The sequence below is a fragment of the Xyrauchen texanus genome, chromosome 24 (assembly GCF_025860055.1).
Source record: "Xyrauchen texanus isolate HMW12.3.18 chromosome 24, RBS_HiC_50CHRs, whole genome shotgun sequence".
Classification (NCBI taxonomy): domain Eukaryota; kingdom Metazoa; phylum Chordata; class Actinopteri; order Cypriniformes; family Catostomidae; genus Xyrauchen; species Xyrauchen texanus.
In genome coordinates, this window is record NC_068299.1 from 28,141,134 (window position 1) to 28,151,054 (window position 9,921).

Here is a 9,921-nt window from a genome sequence, read left to right on the forward strand (position 1 = left end):
TTATAATGTAAAATAAATTATTACGTATTTGTTACTATATTGTACTATGTTAATACATGTATTGTTATACTATAATTAATTTACTATTACTATGGTAATAAATGCATTACTATACTATTACTACTATATTATTACTATGTAATGTATTTTATTAATCAATCAATTATTACTATTAATAGCTATAATTTTAAATACTTTACATTTGTTATTGTTATGTCTTAGGACAAATTGTTACCTTGACTGGTTCTATATTAGGAAATACTGAAACATAAATCAGAAATGTTTAATATGTAACTAATAAAGTTGCTTTAAGTACATCAAACCTTTTATCACACAAATTAAAGTCTTCATTAAAGTGTTAATTGTGTTTCATTTGATTATTTCTCCCTTGACCCTTACCTTCTCATAGGCTGCCTCATATCCATCTGGGTTCATAGATGGCAACAGATGGATGTGCGTGCCCTTTACCAGCAGTATTACATGATGATTTCCTCTCTTATATTCATGGCAGATGTACTGCATAATATTTAGCAAGAGCTCCCGGCCCAAAACTTCATTACCATGCATCCCAGCAACATAACGGAACTCTGGCTCACCAATACATTGGACACCATAAGAGAATAAATTGTGTGTGATTTCAAACAAGGACTAATTTAACACTTTCTACCCCTACAGAGTGAAAAGGAAAGAATTCTGCTGACAGTGTGCTTTTGGTTCGTCCCATACAACATCTGATCAAAGATGGAATGTTTATTCTGGCCACATAAATGATGGAAAGTAGAAGTGTGGCAACAACATGTTAGATAAAGGTATGATGAATGACTGGAATCAAGCCTGAAAACAAGAAAGCACATTCTATTATCTGGGTTAAGGAAGAGATATTATTAGTGTGTGTGTGTGTGTTCTATTAGACTTGGCCTTATGAACAGGGACATTAGCGACAGGGACCTGAAATAACCTGAAACTATTAAGCACCAGTGCCTTAACAAAGTGAATGCTTACAGAGCTCATATTTTCCTGGGTTATCAGAAATCTCCATAACATAAAGCTTCAGTCCAGTGTAACTCCTCCCAATAGTATAGATCTGTGTGATATCTGGACACTCATCATTCACAGACTTCATTAACAAGAGAAAAGGAGTGACATTTTTCAGTTCACTTGAAGGGATAGTTTGCTCTGAAATTAAAATTCTGTCATCTTTACTTGCAGTATGTTAGTCTCAGATGGCATTCATTTTCAATTAATACTTTTGTAAATAGGATTGTCATGAAGACGAAGGGCTGAGGTCTAAAAGAGTCTTACCTTCCTCATCTCATTGTAATTGTGGTGTCTGAAGTCCAGGTCATCTGATGATCTGCTCTCAGAATATGGAAAATGTGGGATGTCCAGATCGACACATATAGACAAATGTTGTTAAAACCTAATATAACTAGTAAATACATATGTATAGTAATATGTAAAAACATATTTTACTTTGTGGCTATTGATTTGTTCTTTATGTTGCCTTAATCTATTCTCTGTTTAAGTGGTGACAGTTTTAAAGCCTTGTAAAAATGACATATTTACCAGAAAAATCTACTCATAAAGATCCTATATGTTTTTTCTTAAAAGAGTTTCCATATGCCTTGGCCAAAGCCATGGTCTCCACCAAAACATTTCAAATATACAGTAGTGTAATGTTGAACCTGGCACTGGGCAACCCAGCACTTCAGCTCAGAGGCAAATTGTGCCATTGATAAACCAGGTCTGTGGATTAATACGAATGTACTGTGTCACCGAGGGCTCAGGGAACAGAGCCAGAACTGGCGTTTCCAACTCTTCATTCCCGACAAACACCTGGATGGCGATTCTCAAATCAACAGAGATACTGTAAAGTAAATACATAGTACAAAATGTAAGACAGAAGTGGGGAAAAACTTACTTTACAAACTATGATTTACATTCCCTCTCTACTGTAACCAATTCCCAAAAGCATATTTAAAAGAGATTTCTTTTGAGGCAAAGTTCCGTGATGTAGAGTTGACAAAAGTAGGTTAGTAGTACATAAAAAAGTCATAAACTTACCACCTACTCTCTGATCCATTTATGCGGGGCTGCAAGACCAAAGAGTCATTACTGAAGTGCATCTTAAAAGTGCGTACCCAGTTCAAGCCACACACACACACACACACGTTGTGTTTCCATGTTTTATGGGGACTTTCCATAGACATAATGGTTTTTATACTGTACAAACTTTATATTCTATACCCTAAACCTAACCCTCACAGAAAACATTCTGCATTTTTACATTTTCAAAAAACATAATTTAGTATGATTTATAAGCTGTTTTCCTCATGGGGACCGACAAAATGTCCCCACAAGGTCAAACATTTCGGGTTTTACTATCCTTATGGGGACATTTGGTCCCCACAAAGTGATAAATACACGCTCACACATACACACACACACACACACACACACACACACACACACACACACAAAATAAAAATAACAGATTATCATAAACACTTTCTTTTCACCCTGTTCCTCAAGAAATGCTTTCTTAAGGCTGTCGCATTTCTAATCTAATGAATTACATGACATGCTGATTAATTAATCAAATTAATTGCAATTGATTGCACACATCACTATTTGCAGAGAAAGAACCCAAATACAGATCATTAATACAAATAGTGTGTAATAATGCAAATATTTATAGATATAATAGGGTCTATAATAAATATATATTACAGATTAGAATTCAGTTTGAAATAAATGACATTATTGTGGCAGATAAATAAAGCTTTGAATATAATAGAGGTTTAAGAACTCAATATATTGTTAGTTTTACTCTCAAATCATTGAACAAGGCTAAAGCTGACAGCATTCTGTTTTGTGTCCAGTTCTCACAGTATGTGTTCTAGCTTTCCGTCTGTGCTATTTTTGAGCGAAATAGTGCAGACAGAACAATGGTAATGTCCTTCAGCGAGCGTACATATGCGTGCCTCAGGTGGACACGTTTGGAGCGTTTAGCTGGTATTGAGCATCAGAAATGCCACTTTTTTAGGATGCTGTGTCAAGTTAAAAGTCGTGGAATCTTTGAAGATCACATCTCAAGATTACTGTATTCTGTTGTGCTTTATTTATAAACTTCCTCATAAAGGTTTCATTCAGTGGCTGTGCTGCTTGTGAGGTTTGTTGAGGCCCACTGCCACATATAGCTGTGGATCATAAAACAGTTGTACTTCATGCTTGAATTGCTCATATGGTGAGAAAATCAGTACTTTTATTACAGAATGTTGTCAGGGGGCATGATTAAATGCGTAAATTTTTGTATGTGTTATATTTTTAAAGAATTAATCACACTTAATTAACATGTTAAATCGACAGCTAGGGCTAGGCGATATGGCCAAAAATAATATTACGATATTCTTTTTATCAAATCATTCAATATCAATATTTATCAAGATACTGTAAATATTTACATTTGCACATTTCATTTTTTTATTTTTTTTTTACATTTCCAAGTTGGCAGAAGAAAATAAACTGCATTGGGGCCCAGAGACAGCCAAAGCAATGGTGTCTGAGGGATCTTCTACCAAAATATTTGAGAGTGTTCATCAATCGAGTGCAGAATGTTAAAAGATCATTTGTTCATTTTGAAGCAAATTAATATTTTTACATTCAAATTATATATTTTTATATTTCTTTACATTCAGATACCCAATTATTGGGGCATAGAAGCCCTTGTGACTGAGGAATGATACTGTATGGGGGTTCAGGGGTATCCACTGAGAGAACATTTTGAAAATGTAAAAGTCTGAATGGACCATTTGTATATGTTCATTAAAGTGAGAAAGTCTAGGCTTCCAACTAGTAATTTCTTTGTCTTTGCTTGTCATCCAGGGATAATGAGATCAGATTAATTTTCACAAAATTAGAACAGAAATATATTTGTTTATTATTAAAGGCTCGTAACATGCTGATTAATAAAGCTACATTTCGAAGGAAAAATGTTATGGTCTAAAGGAGCCTTGCAATGTTAACTTATGTTTTCCCTCATATCTATCATATATCATGAAGTCTTGCGGTACGGATGGAATCAATCCAGGGTCTGGACCCGGACCGCGGTGACTGACGTAGCCTAATCGTTAGCAAGGCAGCTAACGTTAGCAACTTTTTAACAACATGCACCTAATCATCTAGATGTAGAACATAGGATAAATATAGAAAAATACTCAAAAGCTTATCATCGATATTGTCGATTTTTTTATCGCAATAAATATTGAGATTGTTTTATCACCCAGTCCTATCGACAGCCCTCATTTTAACATTCGCATTACATAACCAACTATATTTAGAAGAGTATTAGAGTATGACCAAATTGCGTTGTAGCTCTGACTGGGCATTACACTTGCAATGCAATGAACCGAGATAGGAGTCCTAAAGAACACTTGAGTCGACATGTAGGCCAAAAGTGTAAAAGAAGCACCACAAAATGACGTGGTTGCTTCAGCCATTTCATTCTTTATCTCACATTTGCTTTCTATGAAATTAATGGTTAAGTTTAAGGTTTAGGGTAGAGAGTTAGGTTTGTTGATTTAAAACTCGATAGAGCATTAACCTTAAAAACCTTTCAGCTTTTTGGAGGAAAATTTTACTTGCTTTTAGCGCGAAACTGCTACAATACGTGTCATTTTGCAAAAATGTTGCCACAGTCACATAATTCTGAATGCTGCTGCATAGCAAGCACTCTAATAAAGGAATTTGAGTAATATGAATGATGTCATCATCCTATAGACCAGACTACACAAACAGACACACAGTAAAACCCTTCACCAATCTCTGAACACAAAAACCTAGGATCCTGACATCACAATAATTTACAATTGTGCAGTCACCTGCTATAACAGACAGTAGGTTCTTCTTAATGGCAAGTGGGCTGACCTGTATGTTAAGGCGTACTTGGTGAGGACCTAACCCAACGCTCAAATATGAGGAAGACTCTAGCTGATCATCTGAGACTTTCAGAGACTCCAAACCCAATGGTGGACAATCTGATACAATGGTATTGAGACAGGGACAAACAAATTCAAGGAAGGTGTCAATGAACAGTTACTTATTAATTAAGAGCAGAACCTGTTTGGAAAGAAGGGCATTTGTCAATGTGCCTCCTTCTGAAAAAAAAAATTATGGGTTGGATTTACTTAAAATCTACAGTTTAATTGGCATTTTTGCATCACACTTTTTAAGGAAGTTAAACTAGTGGCCATTTTATGTCAGCACAACTAGAAAACCTTTGCTAGATATACACAAATGTATTAGTTCATTCAACTTTAAGGACTTAGAAATGTATGTCACACAAATAAGATATTAAAACTAATAGCAAGCTGTTTCAATTTAACTTTTGTATTACGGTTTCTACTTAATTTAATGGACTCTAAAGAAAATATTTACTGAGGTCAAGCATTAAACTTAATTTCTCAAAGAAGTGCACTTCATCAATGCACATGCACAAGGATATTTGACTGAACAGATCAGGATCCATCTTCACCAATGAGAACACTAATCACAGTTAATCAACATCAGTAATACTAAAATCTCAATAAATTCTTAACAACAACTAATTAAATGCACACATAAGTTATTTTTGATCAAACAAACATGTTTAAATTATTCAAGAGCATGGCTTTACAGGCGGAGGTGGGCAGAGTACTCAAAATCTTTAAACAAGTACAATTACTTAAAAATATATATTACTCAAGTAGAAGTAAATGTAGTAATGTAAAAAACTACTCAAGTAAGAGTAAGAAAGTATAATAATAAATAAAATAAAAAATTTATGATTTGTAAATTATATTAACCATTTGCTATATTGAAAGCACTACAGCTACACATTACATGATGTTTTACCATGTGAATTTTTAAATGTACAGTAATTTCAAATCAGATGATTGCAACACGCTTCAAAAAATTTGAGACGGGGGCAATTTAAGACTAATAACAATTTGACAAGTTGAAATAACAAGGCGATGTGAAACAGATGTTAAACAGGGGAGGCAATCGTGTTAAAGTATATAAGGAGCCTCCAAAAACAGCCTAGTTCTTCAAGAGCAAAGATCATTCGAGACTTGTCAGTTTGCTTCAGCAAATAATTGGAAATTGGAAGGATTTTGAGCATTTTGTAGAGCACTCTACAGTGCACAATACAGTTAAAAGATTCAAGGAATCTGGTCAAATCTCGGTTCGTAAAGGGAATGACAAAAACCACTTCTGAATGTGTATGAGGTGTGATTCCTCAGACATCACTGTCTTAAAAATCGTCATTCATCTGTAATGGATATAATGAACATGGGCTTGGGATAACTTTAGTAAACCTTTGTTAGTGAACACCACTCGCCGCTGCATCCACAGAATCAAGTTAAGACTTTACTATACAAAGCTGAAGCCCAACATCAACACTGTCCAGAAGCGCTGCCGACTTTTCTGGGCTCCGTCTCATCATAGATAGAAAGAAAAACAATGGAACTGTGTTTTTTGGTCTGAAGAGTCCACATTTAATTTTTTTTTAAAAACACAGCCAACTTGTGATCTGGGCCAAAAAGGAAAAGGACCATCCAAGCTGTTATTAATGTCAGGTCCAAAAGCCAGTGTCTGTATGGGCCAGGGGTGTGTCAGTGCCCATAGAATGGGTAACTCGCACATCTGTGAGAACACCATGAATGCAGACAGATATGTACAAATTTTGGAGCAACAAATACTGCCATCCAGCACTGTCTTTTCCAGGGATGTTCCTGCATTTTTCCAGCAGGACAACTTCAAACCACAAACCGACCGGATTACAAGTGCATGGCTGTATAAGCAGAGAGTGTGGATGCTAGATTGGCCTGCCTGCAGTCCTGACCGGTCTCCAATTGAGAATGTGTGGTGCATTATTAAGCACACCGTACAGCAACGAAGACCCTGTACATTTGTGCAGCTAAAGACCTACATAAAGGATGATTGGGGGGAAAATTACACTTTTTAAACTTAACAAACTTGTGTCTTCAGTGCCCAAATGCTTAATAAGTGTTATTAGAAGAAATAATGTTTCACAGTGGTAAACACTCAACTCTCCCAACTTTTGGAGCGATGAATGTGTTTTTGTTCCCCTCGCGATTGCTGCTGCAGCAGTGGACTCGACTCCAGTGACAGAGTGCAGCTGTAAAGTTCCACTGTCGTAAAAGACCCTTTTAAAAACTCTCTCTGTATATTATGCATTTATTTACACATACTACATTTTTTTCTGTTTCATTAGACATTTACTTGAATAAGAATGAAATGTACCCACCTTTAAATATACTCATAATAAAACAAAAGTAATTTTTTTCCAAAACGTTTCTCAAGTAAATGTAGTGCATTACTACCACCTCTGCTTATGGGTATTTTCCACAACCTCAGTTCTATTTATCGTTTGATAAAGTATAGGCTACTTAAAATTGTAATGTTATGGATTTCTCTGTTCACCTTAAAATTTATATTTTGTGCTATAAATATGTAAATTTCTTAATAGAAGCTATTTCTTTTCATATAGTTGAGCAAACAAATCTTTTTTTTATTTTAGTGGTAACCTGCAATTGGTACCTTAAAGAGCTATTTCTACCTGATCTAACTTTTAAAATGAGTTGTGTTAATGTATTCAGGTTGATTCAGTGATGAAACCCCAGATCAGATTAAGAGAAATCAGATTTACTAAAACAACACATAATGTGGATCAGTGTCTCTTTCTCTCATATTTCACACGGTGAGCTTTTGATATATGTTCAAGAACTTTTGAAAATAGTTACAGGAAAGCTGAGTCAACAAATGTGAAATTGATTTACCACTGTTGCATTTAATCAAATCCTGGTGCTGGTGAATTCCCGTATTCCCAACCCTTCTTATACTAATTTCTCCTGAGGCTACATACAGCATGATACCATACAGATGACCACAACAAGAGTTTAGGATAAAATTGGGCAAATCCCCCTTCTCTCTAAACATTGTAAGCATTTTCCAAAATCCAAAACTATTCTTTTCCATGTCTCTACAAAAAGCAAATGTTAATCAGGGTAAATTACATTTTAATGAAAGAACCATATCCATCCACACTTATTTCCTCAACTCAATTCCAGTAGATGTTGAACTCACCTTGTTTTGCTCCATGGGTCTCTTTGTTCATCTGTTCTCCATCTTTACTGAGCGGGTTCACTTCACTGCTGTTCCTCTGCGCCTCAGTGTTGTTTTCAACAGACACATTGGTGGGGTTTGCTTTGCTTTATCCAAACTTTTACTCACATTTTGAGCTATATTTAATATTGACTTTAAGTCATTATATTCATGCTTTAGTACTATTATAACTGATAGTCTGATTTTCTGATGCAGAAGAGCTGTGTGCAATGCAAAGTATTATTGCAGAACAAAAGTAAACACTTTACCTGAGCTTTGTTCTTCACCAATAAACTTGGGGTTAAAGGAACATGTAAAACGCTAATATAAAGAACTTTACTTAAAACCATACTTTCGGCAGTGCCGTATATTGTCGAATAGATGCCGTGTGAATGCGTGTTTTCAAGAAAAGTACTAACATAGAGGGCTCCCGTTTGATTTCACATGTATATTCTTTAACGCTACTGATTGCAAAGTGTGTAAAATGATGCTGGCGAAGGTGTCAGATTTATTCACATATCTTTTTGGAGGTATGTTGAACTATATATAAACACTATTGACGAGGACATTAACAGTTGTTTTTGCGGTTAACTAGACAGTTTCCACGTGTAAAATAATGATCAGTATAATAATAATAATAATAATAATAATATTAATACAAATAGATTAAAAAGTTGGTACATAATTGATTTTTCTTGCATAACATCACAGTACGCGGTTACTCTTTGAAAAAGCGAAAATACAAATAAATTTTTTTATATGTTGCTTTTTATTTGAATGGTAATTTAAATTAGAAATGAATTGCCTACATACTAAATACATATTTTTATACTGTCACATTTTATTTATTTGATCTTTAAATGTAATTTATTTTCATACTAAGATGAGACTAGATTTGATTTTTGTCGTTCCTGTCATCTAAAAATGGACTCTTCACACTAAAATAACTAATCTTTCTAATAGTGATGTGTCGTTCATGAACGATTCGTTCATTTTGAACGAATCTTTAATATGACTCGGGACTACCGAGTTGTCTCAGAGAGTGATTCGTTCATTTTGTGTTGACCGCGCATGCGCGCAACATCGCATAAGGTACATGAAGTCATAAATGATTAGTTCATCTTTCGCGAGTCTTCGGGTTCGGCCGGGTCCGAGTCTTTCGTTCTTCCTGTCAGTCCCATAGAGACTATGCTGTCAGTACCGGAAGAGAAATGATTAGTTCGTCTCTTCGGTTTCGAGTCGTTCGTTCTTCAAGTCAGACTCACAAACCCATAGCACTTAGTGCTGTGCTATGGGTTTGTGAGTCTGACTTGAAGAACGAACGACTCGAACCGAAGAGACGAACTAATCATTTCTCTTCCGGTACTGACAGCATAGCTCTATGGACTGACAGGAAGAACGAAAGACTCGACCCGGCCGAACTCAAACCCGAAGACTCGAGAGTCGAGACTTGAACTAATCATTTATCTTTCCGGATCCGGACCGGTATGCTGCATGTGCATGCAGTCAGTGAGTGCATTGGCTGCTGTGTCACACCACACGGCCCACACAAAGACACTGACAACTAAGTATTTTTAACGTTTTGAAGTTCGAACCCGATGACACAAGAGGCGGAGAAAAAGGAGGTGAGGTGAACTAACTGCAATAGCTTAAACTTAAGACCCAATTAATAAATTAACATTTCGGTTTCTTATAAATTGGCTTTGGCTGCATTACCCTATAGTTTATTTTTATTTATTTATTTCAAATTGAATC

At 35.4% G+C, this 9,921-nt stretch overlaps 1 pseudogene; it reads right to left on the reverse strand.

The window, feature by feature from the left end:
• Positions 1-246: 246 nt before the first annotated feature.
• LOC127617747 (probable carboxypeptidase X1) lies at positions 247-2,085 on the reverse strand (annotated as a pseudogene).
• Positions 2,086-9,921: the final 7,836 nt, after the last annotated feature.